The sequence below is a fragment of the Oncorhynchus masou genome, chromosome 9, assembly GCF_036934945.1.
Source record: "Oncorhynchus masou masou isolate Uvic2021 chromosome 9, UVic_Omas_1.1, whole genome shotgun sequence".
NCBI lineage: Eukaryota > Metazoa > Chordata > Actinopteri > Salmoniformes > Salmonidae > Oncorhynchus > Oncorhynchus masou.
This window is the reverse complement of record NC_088220.1, coordinates 83,006,514-83,030,400: the sequence shown is the minus strand read 5'-3', so window position 1 is coordinate 83,030,400 and position 23,887 is coordinate 83,006,514. Positions and strand designations below refer to the sequence as shown.

The window sequence follows — 23,887 nt, the reverse complement described above, 5'->3', positions numbered from 1 at the left end:
GTGCCCCCTATATCGAAGAAGTTTTAATGTACTAGAGACTAAAATGTACTAGAGACAAAATGTACGAGAGACTAAATGTACTAGAGACAAAAATGTACTAGAGACTAAATGTACTGAAGAGATTTAATGTACTGAAGAGACTAAATGTACTGAAGAGACTAAATGTACTGAAGAGACTAAATGTACTGAAGAGACTAAATGTACTGAAGAGACTAAATGTACTGAAGAGACAAAAATGTACTAGAGACTAAATGTACTGAAGAGACAAAAATGTACTTGAGACTAAATGTACTGAAGAGACTAAAATGCACTAGAGACTAAAATGTACTAGGGACTAAATGTACTGAAGAGACTAAATGTACTGGAGAGACTAAATGTACTGAAGAGACAAATGTACTAGAGACTAAATATACTGAAGAGACAAATGTACTAGAGACTAAATGTACTGAAGAGACTAAAATGTACTGAAGAGACTAAAATGTACTAGAGACTAAATGTACTAGAGACTAAATGTACTAGAGACTAAAATGTACTAGAGACTAAATGTACTAGAGACTAAATGTACTAGAGACTAAATGTACTAGAGACTAAATGTAGTGAAGTGACTAAAATGTACTAAAGAGACTAAGTATACTAAAGAGACTAAATGTACTAAAGAGACTAAATGTACTAAAGAGACTAAATGTACTAAAGAGACTAAATGTTCTAAAGAGACTAAATGTTCTAAAGAGACTAAATGTACTAAAGAGATTAAAATGTACTAGAGACTAAATGTACTGAAGAGACTAAATGTACTAGAGACTAAATGTACTAGAGACTAAATGTACTAGAGACTAAAATGTACTAGAGACTAAAAGGTACTAGAGACTAAATGTACTAGAGACTAAATGTACTAGAGACTAAATGTACTGAAGAGACTAAATGTACTGAAGAGACAAAAATGTACTAGAGACTAAATGTACTGAAGAGACTAAAATGTACTAGAGACTAAAAGGTACTAGAGACTAAATGTACTGAAGAGACTAAATGTACTGAAGAGACTAAATGTACTGAAGAGACTAAATGTACTGAAGAGACAAAAATGTACTAGAGACTAAAATGTACTAGAGACTAAATTTACAGAAGAGACTAAAATTTACTAGAGACTAAATGTACTAGAGACTAAATGTACTGAAGAAACTAAAATGTACTGGAGAGACTAAATGTACTGGAGAGACTAAATGTACTGGAGATACTAAAATGTACTAGAGACTAAATGTACTGGAGAGACTAAATATACTAGAGACTAAATGTACTGGAGAGACTAAATGTACTGAAGAGACAAGATGTACTGAAGAGACTAAAATGTACTAAAGAGACTAAATGTACTAAAGAAACTAAATGTACCAAAGAGACTAAATGTACTGAAGACTCAAGAGACTAAATGTTCCAAAGAGACGAAATATACTAGAGACTAAATGTACTAGAGAGACTAAAATGTACTAGAGAGACTAAAATGTACTGGAGAGAGTAAACTGTACTAGAGACTAAATGTACTGAAGAGACTAAATGTACTGAAGAGACTAAAATGTACTAGAGAGACTAAAATGTACTAGAGAGAGTAAACTGTACTAGAGACTAAATGTACTGAAGAGACTAAATGTACTGAAGAGACTAAAATGTACTAGAGACCAAATGTACTAAACAGACTAAATGTACTAGAGACTAAACATGTACAAAAGAGACTAAATGTACTAAACAGATTAAATGTACTAGAGACTAAATGTACTGAAGAGACTAAAATGTACTGAAGAGACTAAAATGTACTAGAGAGACTAAATGTACCAAAGAGACTCAAATGTACTAAAGACTAAATGTACTAAAGAGACTAAATATACTAGAGACTAAACGTACTAGAGACTAAGTATACTAAAGAGACTAAATGTACTAAAGAGACTAAGTATACTAAAGAGACTAAATATACTAGAGACTAAACGTACTAGAGACTAAGTATACTAGAGACTAAATGTACTAAAGTGACTAAATGTACTAAAGAGACTACAGAGGATAGAGGAAAGGAAAGGTTACAAAAATGACCATCTGTGGGAGAGGAGGAGGACAAGAGGAGGACAGGAGGAGGAGAGGACAGGAGGAGGACAAGAGAGGAGGAGGACAGGAGGAGGACAGGACAGGAGGAGGACAAGAGGAGGAGGAGGACAGGAGGAGGACAAGAGGAGGACAGGAGGAGGAGAGGACAGGAGGAGGACAAGAGGAGGACAGGAGGAGGACAGGACAGGAGGAGGACAGGAGGAGGACAAGAGGAGGAGAGGACAGGAGGAGGACAAGAGGAGGAGAGGACAGGAGGAGGACAAGAGGAGGAGGAGGACAGGAGGAGGACAAGAGGAGGACAGGAGGAGGAGAGGACAGGAGGAGGACAAGAGGAGGACAGGAGGAGGAGAGGACAGGAGGAGGACAAGAGGAGGAGAGGACAGGAGGAGGAAGACAGGAGGAGAGGACAGGAGAGGACAGGAGGAGGACAGGACATGAGAGGAGAGGACAGGAGGAGGAGAGGACAAGAGGAGGAGAGGACAAGAGGAGGAGAGGACAGGAGGAGAGGACAGGAGGAGAGGACAGGACAGGAGGAGGAGGACAGGAGGAGGAGGACAGGAGGAGGAGAGGACAGGAGGAGAGGACAGGAGGTGGAGAGGACAGGAGGAGGAGAGGACAGGAAGCAGAGAGAGAACGGTTTTAAAAGAGGAAGGGATAGAGATGTATGGAGGGATGGAAAGAGAGAGAGAGTAAAACAGACATGCACGCAAGTAAGATGTGCAATGTTCTGATCATAATGGACAAGAGCTGTCTCTATCACTAACGTCCCTTGCATTTAATATGTGTGTGTTGGGTATGTACTGTAGGTGTGAGGGAGAGAGAGAGAGGTGATGAGGATCTGTCTCTATCAGCAGCCCATCCACCCCAGAGAGCAGAGCCAGCCACCAGCAGATCACTACCAATGACACAGGGCTGTGGACTAGATAAAGGCTGTGTGGGAGAATATCTATAGTTACAGTATTGCATATGGGTGTGTTGGGATGTATGGTGAAATCTACCACATCATTACAGTTGAATATCGATGATATGGTTACTGTACTTTTGACATTGTAACATCCAGGGGTACTTTATGTGGTGGAGTCTTAAACATCAACAACGGTCCATCATCTCCCCTCTGTATTGACTCTATCAATATTAATCTATTCTCTCTCTTATCTTTGTCCCTATCTCCTAGTCAATGGCAGACTCTCTCATCCTCCCCTTTCTACATGTCATTCATTTAGCAGAGGCTCTTATCCAGAGCGATTCTCAGTATTGAGTCCATACAATTTTCATACTTTTTCTTCATACAGGTCCCCCTCGGGAATCGAACCAGCAGCTCAGGAGTTACAAACGCCGTGCTCTACCAATTGAGCTACAAGGAACATTCTCTCGCTCACATATCTCACCCCCCCTTTCTCTCTCTGAGACGATAAACAAATCCCTTGTGGATTGTAAAGGACAAACTGCTGTTTGACTCCCTCTGTGTGTGTGCATTCCAATATGGCAGCCACTACTGAGTATATCTGCCCCTATGTATCCAAATCACATCCTCAATCTCCCTTCCAGTGCATTAACATACAACTGCAGCCCTGATGTATTCCTACCAGTGGACTCAGAGATGCTGTTGTTCCAGACGTTTGTATCTGCCGGGACCTTCTGCTGTGGTCTCTCTCCTGGCAATGCTTGTTTTTTTCATGCATTTCCCTTGGCTTGAACCTTTAATAACCTGGGTAACCGTTAATAGCCCAGGTAACCTTCAATAACCCGGGTAACCTTCAATAACCCGGGCACCCTTCAATAACCCGGGCACCCTTCAATAACCCGGGCACCCTTCAATAACCCGGGCACCCTTCAATAACCCGGGCACCCTTCAATAACCCGGGCACCCTTCAATAACCCGGGCACCCTTCAATAACCCGGGCACCCTTCAATAACCCGGGCACCCTTCAATAACCCGGGCACCCTTCAATAACCCAGGTAACCTTCAATAACCCAGGTAACCTTCAATAACCCAGGTAACCTTCAATAACCCGGGTAACCTTTAATAACCCAGGTAACCGTTAATAACCCGGGTACCCATTAATAACCCGGGTACCCTTTAATAACCCGGGCATGTCACGTTCTGACCATTATTTCCTTTGTTTTGTCATTATTTAGTATGGTCAGGGCGTGAGTTGGGGTGGGCAGTCTGTTTGTTTTTCTATGATTTGGGTATTTCTATGTTTCGGCCTAGTATGGTTCTCAATCAGAGGCAGGTGTCATTAGTTGTCTCTGATTGAGAATCATACTTAGGTAGCCTGGGTTTCACTGTGTGTTTGTGGGTGATTGTTCCTGTCTCTGTGTTTATTTTCACCAGATAGGCTGTTTAGGTTTTCTCATGTGTATTGTTTTGTTAGTTTATTCATGTATAGTGTCTTTATTAAAATACCATGAATAACCACCACGCTGCGTTTTGGTCCGCCTCTCCTTCACCTCAGGAAAACCATTACAGGGCACACTTTGATAACCCAGGTATCTTTTAATAACCCAGGTAACCTTCAATAACCCAGGTAACCTTCAATAACCCGGGTAACCTTCAATAACCAGGGTAACCTTTAATAACCCGGGTAACTGTTAATAACCCGGGTAACCGTTAATAACCCGGGTAACCGTTAATAACCTGGGTAACCTTCAATAACCCGGGTAACCTTCAATAACCCAGGTAACCTTCAATAACCCAGGTAACCTTCAATAACCCAGGTAACCTTCAATAACCCGGGTAACCTTTAATAACCCGGGTAACCGTTAATAACCCGGGTAACCGTTAATAACCCGGGTAACCGTTAATAACCCGGGTAGCCTTCAATAACCCGGGTAACCTTCAATAACCCAGGTAACCTTCAATAACCCAGGTAACCTTCAATAACCCAGGTAACCTTCAATAACCCGGGTAACCTTTAATAACCCAGGTAACCGTTAATAACCCGGGTAACCGTTAATAACCCGGGTAACCTTCAATAACCCAGGTAACCGTTAATAACCCAGGTAACCTTTAATAACCCAGGTAACCTTTAATAACCCAGGTAACCTTTAATAACCCAGGTAACCTTCAATAACCCAGGTAACCTTCAATAACCCAGGTAACCTTCAATAACCCAGGTAACCTTCAATAACCCAGGTAACCGTTAATAACCCAGGTAACCGTTAATAACCCAGGTAACCTTTAATAACCCAGGTAACCTTTAATAACCCAGGTAACCTTTAATAACCCGGCTCATCCACACAGATTAACAAACAATAAATCCTAGGATCAAATCAAATTTAATAACAACATATGGTTGTGTGCTTCTTTTGTTTCATAGAGGAGAATAATACAATTACATTTCCTTTGGGTTTGGTGGAGGTGGTATAGATTTAGTGAACTAACTGATTTGCTCTTTTTTTAAATATAATTTTTAAGTAACAGGTTCCTCTTGAAAATTTGCATTATCATTGTCATTCATGTCAACCAAAATGTGTTATGGAAAAATGTGTAGAATAGCAGGAAATTGGCTTTAAACTGCAACATTTTATCTCAGCATCATGGCAAAATGTGTAGAATAGAATTATTAATACTATATATATATATATATATATATATACAAAAAATGTGTTGAAATGCAGGAAGTTAGCTGTGTTTTCCAAAAACAATCCTGTTTTCCTGGCCTTGAGGTCTGTGCCCCGGGGACTGGGCGTGTTGTGCCAAGGTGGGAATTCAACCTTTTAATTATAACATTTACTTGAGACAAGGAATTTAAAGTCAATACTAGGCGTACTCCATTTCAAGGACATTAGAGACCCACAATATTGTAATTGTGTCTGTGTGTCCTCAACTGAAAAACAATCCCCTCATTGGCTATCGATGATGCTACTGCCTTTAGTGGACAGATCAGCATCTTTAGACTGTTAGACTCAGTACAGACAACATTCTCATAAAACACCAAGTGACATCAATTATTCCTTGTGGTCGCCTAGTAACTTCATCTTTGCCATGGCAATAAACCGCACCTCTATAATGTGAAAACATGCACATATCACATAAACTATGATAACATCACCCAATCTTCAAATCTAAACGTGAAAATGGCCGCAATCAAACCATTGATATATAACTGATATACACACAATGCATTGAATATATTTCTACGTATTTTATAATATTGTTAATGTGCCTTACCGAGCAGTGTCAAGTAGGTAATGTAGAAATACTGTCCTGTGTCGTGCGTCGCTTCGCTGGTTCTCTTCACCGCCGCAGCAGGTCGCTCGCGGAGCTAAATATTTTCGCTCTTGTCCCGCCCTCTCCACTCGCTGATTGGTCCTTCACTGCGCTTCCGGAAACACAATGCACACTTTTTATTTCAGTAGCTGTTGTTGTTACATTTTTATATGTCCGGAATCGAGTTTGTCTACGAGAGATTGAGTTTTTGTATTTTATTATTTTTTCCAAAATAAGTCTGTTCACGCTTCAGCTGCTTGGTGTAGAACGCCCCTTGAGTGATTGAACAACTTGGGAGTTGTAGTTCTTATATTGACCGTGCCTTTGCCACTGCCATAATGGGGGATGTCAATAAAAACTACAACCGTCAACCAGTTTGGTGGCCAGCTGATTGGTGTTTACTCGGAAAACCTCGTCCCCTTTGGCTAGCCAGTTTTGATCATGCAGAAAACTTTGAATTAGACAATAAAATACACGACTAGCTAGCCACGGCAAATGAGACCTACTTCGCCATAAATAAGCAATCTACCACTTCTGTCTACTGTAAACAGGTATGTAGCTAAATGCGGCGTTGCTATTTCACCAGCTAACGTTAGCGAATCGTTTTTGTTAAACTAGCTAAGATAGTTAACGTTACAGTACCTGTTTGGCTAGTTAGTAATTTAGCGTATTCACGCACCTAGATACCCACCTGGGCGATGATTCAAACTGAATATAGTAACTAGCTAACTGATCATGAGAAATTCCCCTCGTCGTTATTAGAGGATGTCTCGCTTGTTGGTGATCATAGCTAACTGCGAGTTGGTCGATTGTAGCTAATCATTTCCATAATTGTCCTAATCAACGTAACTGTATAAACGAACGTTAGTTAGCTAATCTTAGTTGTGTAACTTAAATTATCCACGTGTCTGGCACTGCCAGTGGCAGGTGACCCCTAACCGAGGTGAAGTTGGTATTATATTCAACAGACATTCGCCAAATACCATTAAAAGCGGTATAAATCAGTAACTAATTCACCGTTTGTCACAGAAACATCAAACTAAGTATATTTTATTCTATACATGTCTAGCATACTTTTACAATCTTTGTTTTGAGGAAAAATTCCAGTTTTGACTTGGTAGAAACACATAAATGCTAAAATATTGCATTTTAGAGATGAAGAAATCAACATCTAATTCAGTGATTGTCGCAGAAAAAAGTGAAAGTATGTATTTATTTGCAATAACTTTAAATAAATATTAATGTAAAGTAAAATTTGTTCTATATAAAGTTACAATGTTTATGTAGTTGTACAATGTTTACAATCTTAAATTGTATGCAAAATCAATATTTGCATTTTTAGTGCAACACTTCCACATTTTAAACTAGTTACAAGGCACAACAGTCATTTATTTATATGTCTCTAATTTAACAGAAAAGAGGCCCCTTACAATCATTTTCAAGTCCTTTTTTTGTCATCCCCAGACAAGCTGAATTGCACCACTTCCTGAGGTAATAGATTCAACAGTTCAACACTTATAGCAAAATGTTTAATACCCCAGATATTCCCAGAACACATTGTGGAAAGTCTATAGACACAGTGGTCACTTTATTAGGTACAACCCCCTATGCATCTGGAGCAGCGTGAATTCAGAACTGTTGATGAACCTGGGAAAGGAGATAAGACTGTTCAAGTTTTTAAGTCCAGTTGGAGTTTGTTACACTCAGTACAAGTTTTGGAACTTTTCTGAGTTACAAAACACCCTCACAGACTGTGCTGTCATTTTGCACATTCTAAAGTTCAGACAAACAGTAACAGAACACCTGAATACTTATCTGCATGCTTTAGTGTCTAGCAAGCCAAAACCATGGGAGTTGGTGTATGTAGGAGCAGTTTATTTTCGTGAATAGGGTGGTGAACCTAATAAAGTGGCAAATGAGTGTGGATATCGCAAACAAGTCCTTTTGAGCACTGTCTGTCTGTCTGTCTGTCTGTCTGTCTGTCTGTCTGTCTGTCTGTCTGTCTGTCTGTCATACGTTCGATCAATGGGTTTAATGGTAAATCTGATCCCCAAGGTCATCATAGGCTCACTTGGATATGTAGAGTTGGAGGTAAAGGAAAGATTATGAAACTGGTACTTTAAAACACCGGCAGAAGTATTTCATCCACATCCTTTCACATAATATATGTATTTTAAAGTATAAATAACCTTCTAAGACCACTGTCTTTCTGGATGTTTTAAAAGGTTTGCAAATAGTTCTTTCTGCAAGGAATGTGAATTGAAAGGGATATGGTAATACCTATGTAGGTGATGTAGTTTCTACATTGGTATAATGTGTAGTAGTTGCACACCTCCCTGCTTAATTAAGTAGAGCTGATTTGGGCCAGTTTATTTATTTATATATATATATATATTTTATGATCTTTTGTAAAAAAATAAACCCACACATTTTCACGTAGGCTTTGTGCTAGCAGTTTTAAGAGAGGAAGAGAGCAACTAGCATAGGGACAGTTTGGTTGAAGTCCTGGTTTTGAATGGTTAGTGCCAGTAGATTGCAGAGGGGTTTACATACAGTTCGAAGGCAAATCATAATGTAAACATTTAGCCCGAAAACACAACATGTACCGTCCACTTCTTATATTAGTGCTTTATTTTGTTATCCACCCTCTGGTATCTTTCAATACCAATGCTAATAGATACAGTATACACTACCATTCAAAAGTTTGGGGTACTTAGGAATTTCCTTGTTTTGAAAGAAAAGCACATTTTTGTCCGTTAAAATAACACCAAATTGATCAGAAATACAGTGTGGCTGGAAACGTCAGATTTTTTATGGAATATCTACATAGGCCCATTATCAGCAACCATCACTCCTGTGTTCCAATGGCACATTGTGTTAGCTAATCAAAGTATATAATTTTAAGACTAATTTATCTTTAGAAAACCCTTTTGCAATTATGTTAGCACAGCTGAAAACTGTTGTTCTGATTAAAGAAGCAATAAAATTGACCTTTAGACTTTTTTATTTATTTCACCTTTATTTAACCAGGTAGGCAAGTTGAGAACAAGTTCTCATTTACAATTGCGACCTGGCCAGGATAAAGCAAAGCAGTTCGACACATACAACGACACAGAGTTACACATGGAGTAAAACAAACATACAGTCAATAATACAGTATAAACAAGTCTATATACGATGTGAGCAAATGAGGTGAGATAAGGGAGGTAAAGGCAAAAAAAGGCCATGGTGGCAAAGTAAATACAATATAGCAAGTAAAACACTAGTTGAGTATCTGGAGCATCAGCATTTGTGGGTTTGATTACAGGCTCAAAATTGCCAGAAACAAAGTCATTTTTCCTGAAAATCGTCAGTCTATTATTGTTATTGATTAATGCAGTTTTAAATGGCACTTGATAGATTTGATGTGTTTCTATCAAGTCAAAAACTTGGTTTGATTTTACTCAAAACAAAGGTTGTAAAAGTATACTAGACATTTAATAAATGTGATGTTTCTGTGACAAAAGGTGAATTAGTTATTGATTTTTAAATGACTTTTGGCGAATGTCTGAATGTCCAAAATGTGTGAATATAAAATGAACGTTTACCTCGGTACTTGCTAAGACAGCTAGCTAACAATCAACCAAACTTGTTTACTTAGCTAAGTTAGTTGGCTAGTTAGCCTCGTTTCAGCTAGCTCGATAACGCTAATTTACCGATACCGTCGCAGTCTAACTGCTAGATGGGACACACTATTTTCACGCCACTTCTATACAGTACAGCATGTTTTTTTTGTAGCAGGTTAGGGAAGCATTTCCTGAAACTTAACATCAGTCTCCTGAACTTTCTAGGTTAATTATCCTAACCTGCTACAAAGCCAATTCGGTATCGAAGTGGCACGAAAGGAGCATTAAGCCGGTTCTGTTGCAAAACGTTTCTTAAACGGAAGCGAACGAAACGAGCAGGGACCTTAATGTTACCTGAATTTGTCCGTTAGAAACTCTCGTATTTGGACTAATGATTACACCGCAGTTGTCATCAAACGGTGACCTCATTATAAAGAAATGTCATGAGTAGTTGGAAATGTAATTAGCTCATTTGTGGCAGATTGTAACGTTACTCAAGTCAAGACACTAATCAAGGAGGAGGAGGCTGTATGGGGTAGCTACAGTACACGGGGGTGGTACTGGTGGATGGGAATTATGGATGGAGACATCTGTTGTTGTTTTGTAATTGCTGTACATTTCTCCACAGCAGCTGGCTTATCGGACCAGTCAGCCGTCCATACGCCTTGCTTTATGTGACAAATGACCCTTGTGGACATTTTAAATTAGGTTTTAACGGCCTGTAAATAAAACCTGTTCATTTTACAACGTGATAATGCACGACTGCCTGAATTAACGTCTCGGCGGATGTATAGATTTGTATCATAACAGTCAGACAACCGAGGTCGTTGAAAGTGATGATGTCATGTTCTGCAGGTCCAGTAGCCCGTCTAATCAGTGTGTTGCCGACAGTAGCGTAGCGTTGTCCAGATGACGGGTAATGGAGAGAAGTATAGCATCAGATAAGAAAGAACATGTCCAATAATTTTTCCTTTCCGCTATTGTCCACCAATCTTCACTGCTGGGTGGAATGTTTCTAGTCTCAGTATGGTGCCCTTAGGCTGCTATCAAGTCCTTTCAAATCAGAGGCCTCGAAGGAAATGTGTCAAGCTTGTGGTGAGGTTATTGGGACATGGCCTAAGGAGTCTCAGCACTGCTCTAGCGAAAAGTTGCCCCCCGTGTTCTGTTCCAGGATCAGTTTCCCCTGCCTCCATCCTGGTCTCAATGGAATACATGGGGATGAAGCTGACCTGAGAGCAGTACTCAGAGCTGTGGTTTTTATCAACGCCCTCTGAAGACACTGCCTGCCCAGCCAGAAATAGAACGTACACACAGTGAAGTGCTGTCTGGTAATTATTATTATTATTATTATTATATATATATATATATATATATTATTTTAAATTGAAACTTTATTAAACCAGGCAAGTCAGTTACTATCAAATTCTTATTCACAATGGCCTACACTGTGCCAAATGTAGAGCACCTACGGGACTCCCAATCACGGCAGGATGTGATACAGCCTGGATTCAAACCAGGGACTGTAGTGATGCTTCTTGCACTGAGATGCGAGCGGCCAAAGGGTGATGTCATGCAGTACATAACGCTGCTGAATGTTTCAGTCAGAGGAGGAGGAAAGAGAATCGTAGCTTGCCTGCTCGGTAGCACCAGGGGTACCAGCATTTCCCGTTGACTAGAAATACGGGTCTTTTGGCCCCAAAAATGAAGAAATGTCATAAATGAAACTGTTGCCGGTCAAAATGGCCCGGAGGAAAAATCCCATTGCAAAAATAATGCTTTTTATTCATGATGGAAATACCTTTTATTTAAATGCTTATCGGTTTATAGGTTCATGTTCATATTTTAGTGGAATTTAAATTGGGCTGTGTGTATTTTCGTTAGTCATTATGTATCTTATTTATCCAACACAACGATCACACGTGCACAGCATACAGAGCCTGTTCTGAGAGGGGTTTCTGCTGCTGCTCCTCAGTCGGATGCTGCTGGAGGAAAACATGTTTTAGAGACTGACAGACAGGGTCTGGTGGTGCAGTTCTCCCTGACAGACAGAGTCTGGTGGTGCAGTTCTCCCTGACAGACAGGGTCTGGTGGTGCAGTTCTCCCTGTCAGACTGACAGACAGAGTCTGGTGGTGCAGTTCTCCCTGACAGACAGGGTCTGGTGGTGCAGTTCTCCCTGACAGACAGGGTCTGGTGGTGCAGTTCTCCCTGACAGACAGAGTCTGGTGGTGCAGTTCTCCCTGACAGACAGGGTCTGGTGGTGCAGTTCTCCCTGTCAGACTGACAGACAGGGTCTGGTGGTGCAGTTCTCCCTGACAGACAGAGTCTGGTGGTGCAGTTCTCCCTGACAGACAGAGTCTGGTGGTGCAGTTCTCCCTGACAGACAGAGTCTGGTGGTGCAGTTCTCCCTGACAGACAGGGTCTGGTGGTGCAGTTCTCCCTGTCAGACTGACAGACAGGGTCTGGTGGTGCAGTTCTCCCTGACAGACAGGGTCTGGTGGTGCAGTTCTCCCTGTCAGACTGACAGACAGGGTCTGGTGGTGCAGTTCTCCCTGACAGACTGACAGACAGGGTCTGGTGGTGCAGTTCTCCCGTCAGACTGACAGACAGGGTCTGGTGGTGCAGTTCTCCCTGACAGACTGACAGACAGGGTCTGGTGGTGCAGTTCTCCCTGACAGACAGGGTCTGGTGGTGCAGTTCTCCCTGACAGACTGTCAGACAGGGTCTGGTGCAGTTCTCCCTGTCAGGGTCTGGTGGTGCAGTTCTCCCTGTCAGACTGACAGACAGGGTCTGGTGGTGCAGTTCTCCCTGACAGACTGTCAGACAGGGTCTGGTGGTGCAGTTCTCCCTGTCAGACTGACAGACAGGGTCTGGTGGTGCAGTTCTCCCTGTCAGACTGACAGACAGGGTCTGGTGGTGCAGTTCTCCCTGACAGACAGGGTCTGGTGGTGCAGTTCTCCCTGTCAGACTGACAGACAGGGTCTGGTGGTGCAGTTCTCCCTGACAGACAGGGTCTGGTGGTGCAGTTCTCCCTGACAGACTGACAGACAGGGTCTGGTGGTGCAGTTCTCCCTGTCAGACTGACAGACAGGGTCTGGTGGTGCAGTTCTCCCTGTCAGACTGTCAGACAGGGTCTGGTGGTGCAGTTCTCCCTGTCAGACTGACAGACAGGGTCTGGTGGTGCAGTTCTCCCTGACAGACAGGGTCTGGTGGTGCAGTTCTCCCTGTCAGACTGTCAGACAGGGTCTGGTGGTGCAGTTCTCCCTGTCAGACTGACAGACAGGGTCTGGTGGTGCAGTTCTCCCTGACAGACAGGGTCTGGTGGTGCAGTTCTCCCTGTCAGACTGACAGACAGGGTCTGGTGGTGCAGTTCTCCCTGTCAGACTGACAGACAGGGTCTGGTGGTGCAGTTCTCCCTGACAGACAGGGTCTGGTGGTGCAGTTCTCCCTGTCAGACTGACAGACAGGGTCTGGTGGTGCAGTTCTCCCTGACAGACAGGGTCTGGTGGTGCAGTTCTCCCTGACAGACTGACAGACAGGGTCTGGTGGTGCAGTTCTCCCTGTCAGACTGACAGACAGGGTCTGGTGGTGCCGTCCTCCCTGTCAGACTGACAGACAGGGTCTGGTGGTGCAGTTCTCCCTGACTGACAGGGTCTGGTGGTGCCGTCCTCCCTGTCAGACTGACAGACAGGGTCTGGTGGTGCAGTTCTCCCTGTCAGACAGGGTCTGGTGGTGCAGTTCTCCCGTCAGACTGACAGACAGGGTCTGGTGGTGCAGTTCTCCCTGTCAGACTGACAGACAGGGTCTGGTGGTGCAGTTCTCCCTGTCAGACAGGGTCTGGTGGTGCAGTTCTCCCTGACAGACAGGGTCTGGTGGTGCAGTTCTCCCTGACAGACTGACAGACAGGGTCTGGTGGTGCAGTTCTCCCTGTCAGACTGACAGACAGTGTCTGGTGGTGCAGTTCTCCCGTCAGACTGACAGACAGTGTCTGGTGGTGCAGTTCTCCCGTCAGACTGACAGACAGGGTCTGGTGGTGCAGTTCTCCCGTCAGACTGACAGACAGGGTCTGGTGGTGCCGTCCTCCCTGTCAGACTGACAGACAGGGTCTGGTGGTGCAGTTCTCCCTGACAGACAGGGTCTGGTGGTGCAGTTCTCCCTGTCAGACTGACAGACAGGGTCTGGTGGTGCAGTTCTCCCTGTCAGACTGACAGACAGGGTCTGGTGGTGCAGTTCTCCCTGTCAGACTGACTGACAGACAGGGTCTGGTGGTGCAGTTCTCCCTGTCAGACTGACAGACAGGGTCTGGTGGTGCAGTTCTCCCTGTCAGACAGGGTCTGGTGGTGCCGTCCTCCCTGACAGACAGGGTCTGGTGGTGCAGTTCTCCCTGTCAGACAGAGTCTGGTGGTGCAGTTCTCCCTGTCAGACTGACAGACAGAGTCTGGTGGTGCAGTTCTCCCTGACAGACAGGGTCTGGTGGTGCAGTTCTCCCTGTCAGACTGACAGACAGGGTCTGGTGGTGCAGTTCTCCCTGTCAGACAGGGTCTGGTGGTGCAGTTCTCCCTGTCAGACAGGGTCTGGTGGTGCAGTTCTCCCTGTCAGACAGGGTCTGGTGGTGCCGCCCTCCCTGTCAGACTGACAGACAGGGTCTGGTGGTGCAGTTCTCCCTGTCAGACAGGGTCTGGTGGACTGACAGACAGGGTTCTCCCTGTCAGACAGGGTCTGGTGGTGCAGTTCTCCCTGTCAGACAGGGTCTGGTGGTGCAGTTCTCCCTGTCAGACAGGGTCTGGTGGTGCCGCCCTCCCTGTCAGAGTAACCAACAGAGGACTTGGGAAGCATAACTACTGAAGAAATGGATTATTTTGTGAGTAACCTAATTTCTTCCTTTATTTACGTCTTCTAGTGAGTTTATCCAAACTGTCATCTCCTACCATTCTGATAGATTGGAGACGGTCAGAAAACATGGTTGTCATGTTAACCATTTGGTTGATATTCTATTGGTTACTTCTAGGCAGATGCCCCATGGGGCAGAGTGACCCACATGCACTTTAAATGTTAGAAATCACTAGTAAAACCTTTCTCGTGAATGACTTCATTACTGATCGCAGATTTGATTTCATGTTTCTCACTGAAGCATGGCTGTTTTCAGTGTCGCTATTAGTGAAGTCCACCCCCCCCCCCCCCTTCAGAATACAGATTTTCATACTGAGAAAAGGGTGGAGGGACAGTCTCTATTTTTACCAATACTCTCAGCTGTAAGGACATTTCATTTGGTGACTATGGGTGTGTTGATCATCATGCTATTCTGTTTAAATATCAGCCTCCGCCCACCAGTGCTGGCCATAACCCCGACCCTGTATAGCCCAACAAAACACTGCCCCACTTCCTTCACTGATTTCTCTGAACTATTGTCCTTGAGAACTGTGATACAATCATTGTGTTTGGTGATTTTAATATTCATGTTGACAAAGAGACTGACCATTGATTTTCGGAATCTTTTGAATTCTATGGACTTTATCCAACATGTTACTGGGCCCACACATGACCACGGTACTCTGGACCTGGTTATTGCCAAGGGGCTTTCTACTGGGCCCATCCATAACCACGGCCATATTCTGGACCTGATTATTACCCAAGGGGCTTTCTACTGGACCTGGTTATTACCAAGGGGCTTTCTACTGGACCTGGTTATTACCAAGGGGCTTTCTACTGGACCTGGTTATTACCAAGGGGCTTTATATTGGGCCCATCCGTTACCACGGCCATATTCTGGACCTGGTTATTACCAAGGGGCTTTCTACTGGGCCCTGTTTTTACCAAGGGGCTTTCTACTGGACCCGGTTATTACCAAGGGGCTTTCTACTGGATCTGGTTATTACCAAGGGGCTTTCTACCAATTTGTAAGTCGCTCTGGATAAGAGCGTCTGCTAAATGACTTAAATGTAAATGTAAATGTACTGGGCCCGGTTATTACCAAGGGGCTTTCTACTGGGCCCGGTTATTACCAAGGGGCTTTCTACTGGACCGGGTTATTACCAAGGGGCTTTCTACTGGACCCGGTTATTACCAAGGGGCTTTCTACTGGACCTGGTTATTACCAAGGGGCTTTCTACTGGGCCCGGTTATTACCAAGGGGCTTTCTACTGGACCGGGTTATTACCAAGGGGCTTTCTACTGGACCGGGTTATTACCAAGGGGCTTTCTACTGGGCCCGGTTATTACCAAGGGGCTTTCTACTGGGCCCGGTTATTACCAAGGGGCTTTCTACTGGGCCCGGTTATTACCAAGGGGCTTTCTATTGACATATATTCTATTGTTGGATGTTGCTTTATCTGATCACCACTGTGAATGTTTTACTACCCTGTAGCCCGTAGCACAGTGTTATACTGAACACACTATTAAGAAACACTATCTGACCTCTGAAGTTGCTACCGGATTTTATTAAGTGTATATATCCACCTGTTCTGCCTGTTCCCTCTTGTGATGCTTTAGTTGATAACTTTTAATAGCAAGTTAAGGGAAACCATTGATAACCACAACTGCAGTGAAGATGAAAAGGCCACAACCAAACCGAGAGGCTCTTGGATGAGTGAGGAAGCTCATACAATGACAGAGAAATTGCAGAAAGGCAAGGTGGAAGTGTAGAAATTCTGTTGCAGGTCCATTCTGCTATTCTGAGAGAGCAACTTGGCATATCTAACAAGGCAATTAGAAACGCCAGACGGGCTCACTTCTCTAACTCGATCACTACTACTCTGAATAATTAGAGAGTGCTGTTCTCCACCATTGATGGCCTGATAAATCCTACCACTGCAAACCTAAGTGAACTTTCCTCCACATCTGAGTGTGATGGGTTTGAGGCATATTTTAGACGTTAGGCCGGGTATCGGTCAAGCTCAACCTGATGATATGTGCCCTACCACGCGGAGGCATTAAAACATCCGGTCGTGACCGGCTGCGACACAGCTCGGGCTCCGCAGTGACGCCTCGAGGACTGCCACTCGGGAGGCGCAGGTGGAATGTTTACCTGGTTATACGTAGTCATCGCCCTCCAAGGCTACATGTTGTTTGTTGACATAGACATTACTAGCACAGAAAAAAAAATAAGGCCTACATTTTGACCTCAACCAGACGCAATAAAGTAGCCTAAATGCGGTATCATAGACAAAAAGTAGGTTATGTAGTATTGGATTGTGTTCTCTGTTCTCTTCCTCCTCCCATGCTCTCCCCTCCTCCTCATAAAGGAGGTTATGGATGGTGTTCTCTGTTCTCTTCCTCCTCCCACGCTCTCCCCTCCTCCTCATAAAGGAGGTTATGGATTGTGTTCTCTGTTCTCTTCCTCCTCCCACGCTCTCCCCTCCTCTCCTCATAAAGGAGGTTATGGATGGTGTTCTCTGTTCTCTTCCTCCTCCCACGCTCTCCCCTCCTCTCCTCATAAAGTAGGTTATGGATGGTGTTCTCTGTTCTCTTCCTCCTCCCACGCTCTCCCCTCCTCCTCATAAAGGAGGTTATGGATGGTGTTCTCTGTTCTCTTCCTCCACCCATGCTCTCCCCTCCTCTCCTCATAAAGTAGGTTATGGATGGTGTTCTCTGTTCTCTTCCTCCTCCCACGCTCTCCCCTCTTCCTCATAAAGGAGGTTATGGATGGTGTTCTCTGTTCTCTTCCTCCTCCCACGCTCTCCCCTCCTCTCCTCATAAAGGAGGTTATGGATGGTGTTCTCTGTTCTCTTCCTCCTCCCATGCTCTCCCGTGGATGGTGTTCTCTGTTCTCTTCCTCCTCCCATGCTCTCCCGAGGACCCTTCGCTCCTCAGGTCCTGCCCTCCAGCCTTCTCTGAAGCGATCTCTGCCCCTGTAGCAGCCTTCACACCACACACAGAAACGCACGTACAGACACACATATACACACGTGGGCCTCTGGACGAGGATGACTATGGAAGAGATGAAGAATGAAGCGGAGATGACCTCGATGGTTTCCATGACACTCTACACTGTGATGTACCCCGTCTTCCACGAGGTAAAGACGATTGGGTAAAGATGTAGTGTTTCTTCAATGTGTGTGTGTGTGTGTGTGTGTGTGTGTGTTCTCTAAGGTTATACCCAGATACACTTTTCCTCAAAGTTCCTTGTTGTACTATCATTGTGAGGACTTCTGGTACCCACAAGGACGGTAAAACCAAACCACACACACACTCTTCTTCAATGGTGTTTGTGTGTACCAGTGTACTGTAGGGTGTTTCTGCTGTGTTAGCTAATGAGATGAACTTCTATGTATGTAGCTACTAGCTATGCAGTTTGAAGTGTTTTCATGTTGTGCTAATTAGTATAGCTCTGTGTTTCCCTGTTTGTGAGGTGTGTGTATGTGCTATGTTAATGAGAAGATATATGTTAGAAGGGTTTTGATGCATTGATAATGTGTTTACAGTTGGAGAGAGTGAACCTGTCGGCAGCACAGACCCTGAGGACAGCGTTTCTAATGGTAAGGACCCATACACCAAATCACTCTTCATGGGAAAGGACAGTGTTTATAATGGTAAGGACCCATACACCAAATCACTCTTCATGGGAAAGGACAGCGTTTATAATGGTAAGGACCCATACACCAAATCACTCTTCATGGGAAAGGACAGCGTTTATAATGGTAAGGACCCATACACCAAATCACTCTTCATGGGAAAGGACAGCGTTTATAATGGTAAGGACCCATACACCAAATCACTCTTCATGGGAAAGGACAGGAGTTTATATGAAGGTAAGGACCCATACACCAAATCACTCTTCATGGGAAAGGACAGCGTTTATAATGGTAAGGACCCATACACCAAATCACTCTTCATGGGAAAGGACAGCGTTTATAATGGTAAGGACCCATACACCAAATCACTCTTCATGGGAAAGGACAGCGTTTATAATGGTAAGGACCCATACACCAAATCACTCTTCATGGGAAAGGACAGGAGTTTATATGAAGGTAAGGACCCATACACCAAATCACTCTTCATGGGAAAGGACAGGAGTTTATATGAAGGTAAGGACCCATACACCAAATCACTCTTCATGGGAAAGGACAGCGTTTATAATGGTAAGGACCCATACACCAAATCACTCTTCATGGGAAAGGACAGGAGTTTATATGAAGGTAAGGACCCATACACCAAATCACTCTTCATGGGAAAGGACAGCGTTTATGAAGGTAAGGACCCATACACCAAATCACTCTTCATGGGACAGGACAGCGTTTATAATGGTAAGGACCCATACACCAAATCACTCTTCATGGGAAAGGACAGCGTTTATAATGGTAAGGACCCATACACCAAATCACTCTTCATGGGACAGGACAGCGTTTATAATGGTAAGGACCCATACACCAAATCACTCTTCATGGGAAAGGACAGCGTTTATAATGGTAAGGACCCATACACCAAATCACTCTTCATGGGACAGGACAGCGTTTATAATGGTAAGGACCCATACACCAAATCACTCTTCATGGGAAAGGACAGGTAGTGAGATGGATGGACAGGACAGCATTTATAAAGGTAATGACCCATACACCAAATCACTCTTCATGGGACAGGCCAGCGTTTATAATGGTAAGGACCCATACACCAAATCACTCTTCATGGGACAGGCCAGCGTTTATAATGGTAAGGACCCATACACCAAATCACTCTTCATGGGAAAGGACAGCGTTTATAATGGTAAGGACCCATACACCAAATCACTCTTCATGGGAAAGGACAGGAGTTTATAAAGGTAAGGACCCATACACCAAATCACTCTTCATGGGACAGGACAGCGTTTATAATGGTAAGGACCCATACACCAAATCACTCTTCATGGGACAGGACAGCGTTTATAATGGTAAGGACCCATACACCAAATCACTCTTCATGGGACAGGACAGCGTTTATAATGGTAAGGACCCATCACCAAATCACTCTTCATGGGAAAGGACAGCGTTTATAATGGTAAGGACCCATACACCAAATCACTCTTCATGGGAAAGGACAGCGTTTATAAAGGTAAGGACCCATACACCAAATCACTCTTCATGGGAAAGGACAGCGTTTATAATGGTAAGGACCCATACACCAAATCACTCTTCATGGGAAAGGACAGCGTTTATAATGGTAAGGACCCATACACCAAATCACTCTTCATGGGACAGGACAGCGTTTATAATGGTAAGGACCCATCACCAAATCACTCTTCATGGGAAAGGACAGCGTTTATAATGGTAAGGACCCATACACCAAATCACTCTTCATGGGAAAGGACAGCGTTTATAATGGTAAGGACCCATACACCAAATCACTCTTCATGGGAAAGGACAGCGTTTATAATGGTATGGACCCATACACCAAATCACTCTTCATGGGAAAGGACAGCGTTTATAATGGTATGGACCCATACACCAAATCACTCTTCATGGGAAAGGACAGGAGTTTATAAAGGTAAGGACCCATACACCAAATCACTCTTCATGGGAAAGGACAGCGTTTATAATGGTAAGGACCCATACACCAAATCACTCTTCATGGGAAAGGACAGCGTTTATAATGGTAAGGACCCATACACCAAATCACTCTTCATGGGAAAGGACAGCGTTTATAATGGTAAGGACCCATCACCAAATCACTCTTCATGGGAAAGGACAGCGTTTATGAGAAACAGAATAGTCCTGAGGGGTATTTTAGGAAGCAGGATGAGATGTTTCTACAACTTGATTGGAGTCCACTTGTGGTAAATTCAATCGATTGGACATGATTTGGAAAGGCACATAACTGTCTATATAAGGTCCCACAGTTGACAGTGCATGTCAGAACAAAAACCAAGCCGTGAGGTCGAAGGAATTGTCCGTAGAGACAGGATTGTGTCGAGACACAGATCTGGGGAAGGTTACCAAACAATTTCTGCAGCATTGAAGGTCCCCAAGAACACAGTGGCCTCCGTCATTATTAAATGGAAGAAGTTTGGAAACACCAAGACTCTTCCTCTTTGGTGCTGGTCCCAAGAACCCGATGGTCACTCTGACAGAGCTCTAGAGTTCCTCTGTGGAGATGGGAGAACCTTCCAGAAGGACAATCGGGCCTTTATGGTTGAGTGCCCAGACGGAAGCCACTACTCAGTAAAAGGCACGTGACAGCCCGCTTGGACTTGGCCAAAATGCACCTATAGACTCTCAGACCATGAGAAACAAGATTCTCTGGTCTGATGAAACCAAAATGTTACTCTTTGGCCTGAATGCCAAGCGTCACGCCTTTTAGGAAACCTGGCACCATCCCTAGAGTGAAGCATGGTGGTGGCAGCGTCATGCTATGAGTATGTTTTCAGCGGCAGTTACTGGGAGACTAGTCAGGATCAAGGGAAAGATGAACAGAGCAAAGTACAGAGAGATCCTTAATGAAAACCTGCTCCAGAGAGCTCATGACCTCAGATTGGGTCAAAGGTTCACCTTCCAACAGGACAATGACCCTAAGCACACAGCCAAGACAATGCAGGAGTCGTTCCTTGAGTGTCCCAGCCAGAGCCCGGACTTGAACCCGATCATCGAACATCTCTGGAGAGACCTGAAAATAGCTGTGCAGTAACGCTCCCCATCCAACCTGACAGAGCTTGAGTAGAATTGGAGAAACTCCCCAAATACAGGTATGCCAAACTTGTAGCATCATACCCAAGAATACTCAAGGCTGTAATCGCTGCCAAAGGTGCTTCAACAAAGTACTGAGTAATGGCTGTAACCTACAAAAATGTGGAAAAGGTTAAGGAGTCTGAATACTTTCCGAAGGCACTGTAAACAGCTACTTATTGAAGGGTTTTTCTTTATTTTAACTATTTTATTCTTTGTAGAAAAGTAGTGAAGACATCAAAACTATGAAATAACACATATGGAATCATGTAGTAACCAAAAAAAGTGTTAAACAAATCAAACTATATTTGAGATTCTTCAAATAGCCACCCTTTGTCTTGATGACAGCTTTGCACACTCTTGACAACCAGCTTCACCTGGAATGCTTTTCCAACTGTCTTGAAGGAGTTCACACATATGTTGAGCACTTGTTGGCTGCTTTTCCTTTACTCTGCGGTCCAACTCATTCCAAACCATCTCAACTGGGTTGAGGTTGGGTGATTTGTGGAGGCCAGGTCATCTGATGCAGCACTCCATCATTCTCCTTCTTAGTAAAATAGCCCTTACACAGCCTGGAGGTGTGTGTTGGGTCATTGTCCTGCTGAAAAACAAATGATGTCCCACTAAGTTCAAACCAGATGGGATGGCGTATCACTGCAGAATGCTGTAGTAGCCATGCTGATTAAGTGTGCCTTGTGTTCTAAGTAAATCGCTGACAGTGTCACCAGCAAAGCACCATCACACCTCCTCCTCCATGCTTCACGGTGGGAACCACACATGCAGAGATCATCCGTTCACCTACTCTGTTGCTCACAGAGACACGGCGGTTGGAACCAAAAATCTCACATTTGGACACATCAGACCAAAGAACAGATTTCCACTGGTCTAATGTCCATCGCTCGTGTTTCTTGGCCCAAGCAAGTCTCTTTCTTATTGGTGTCCTTCAGTAGTGGTTTCTTTGCAGAAATTTGACCATGAAGATCTGATTCACTCAGTCTCCTCTGAACAGTTGGTGTTGAGATGTGTCTGTTACTTGAACTTGGTGAAGCATTTATTTGGGCTGCAATTTCTGAGGTGCAATTAATCGCTGGTTTCTGAGGCTGGGAACTCTAATGAATGTATCCTCTGCAGCAGAGGTATCTCTGGGTCTTCCATTCCTGTGGCGGTCCTCAGTTTCATCGTAGCGCTTGATGGTTTTTGCAACTGCATTTGAAGAAACTTCCGCATTGACTGACCTTCTGACCTTCGTCTTAAAGTAATGATGGACTGTCATTTCTCTTTGCTTATTTGAGCTATTTTTGCCATAATATGGACTTGGCCCTATTTGGTAAAAGACCATCTTCTGAATACCCCCACTACCTTGTCACAACACAAGTGTTTGGCTCAAATGCATTAAGAAGGAAAGAAATTCCACAAATGAACTTTTTAACAAGGTACACCTGCTAATTGAAATTCAATTCAGGTGACTACCTCATGAAGCTGGTTGAGAGAATGCCAAGAGTGTGCAATGCTGTCAATCAAGGCAAAGGGTGGCGACATTGAAGAATCTCAAATATAACACTTTTTTTTGGGGGGGGGGTTACTACATGATTCCCTATGCGTTATTAGATAGTTTTGATGTCTTCACTACTATTCTACAATGTAAAAGGCAAAGAGAAACCTTTTGAATGAGTAGGTGTGTCCAAATGTTTGACTGGTACTGTAAATATACTTTTTGGGGGGATGTTGGGACGTTTTCAGTGTAAACGTAAACAACTAAAGTTACACACCTGAAACCAGATATAAAGTATGTAGAAAAGCTAATGGGAGCTATCATGTATTTATTATGAATTGATTATAATAATTTACTATCGACAAAATAACTAGACGAGATGAATCTAAAACCCCCAGAATGTCATGACCTCTATTGACTTTTGTTTATTTTTCATTCACTCGGCCCCATTTGCAAAATGTGTATAATTGCAGGAAATGAGCTCCCCATGACTGTGGCTCGTGGGTCTGCATACCCACATCCATTTTGCCAAGTGGTGTAGAGAAAATGTTAGTTTTTAAACTAAGATCGCTGCGATTCTATGCATTTTGCCATGAGGCGGAAAGAAACAGCAATTTTACAGCACATTTCCTGCAATTCTACACTTTACCACAAGGTGGAGGCAAATGTTTGCAGTTTTTAACATGATAACTGATGATCATTGGGCCCCACCCTGGTTGGTAATTGGACATTGCTTACTACAAGTTTAGATAGCTGGCCGCTAGACTAAAGTACCCATCTAAAACAATGTAGCTGACATGGGCTAATTGAGTGTCTGCTGATGCACAACCAAATGTTGAAAATGCACCTTGTGATTTT

The 23,887-nt window shown here is 43.6% G+C and overlaps 1 protein-coding gene and 1 long non-coding RNA gene across 2 annotated transcripts in view; one reads left to right on the top strand and one right to left on the bottom strand.

Moving 5' to 3' along the window:
* Positions 1-6,371, bottom strand: part of LOC135546679 (neuroserpin-like) — a 55,225-nt gene extending 48,854 nt beyond the window's left edge. Inside the window, exon 1 of the mRNA XM_064975293.1 lies at positions 6,266-6,371. The gene's annotated coding sequence lies outside the window, so the exon portion shown is untranslated. The remainder of the gene's footprint in view (positions 1-6,265) is intronic.
* Positions 6,372-6,710: 339 nt separating this feature from the next.
* LOC135546678 (uncharacterized) lies at positions 6,711-18,505 on the top strand. The gene is made up of 3 exons (XR_010456608.1): positions 6,711-6,855; positions 17,717-17,919; positions 18,328-18,505. It is a non-coding gene; the product is annotated as an uncharacterized LOC135546678 (long non-coding RNA).
* The last annotated feature ends 5,382 nt before the right edge of the window (positions 18,506-23,887 follow it).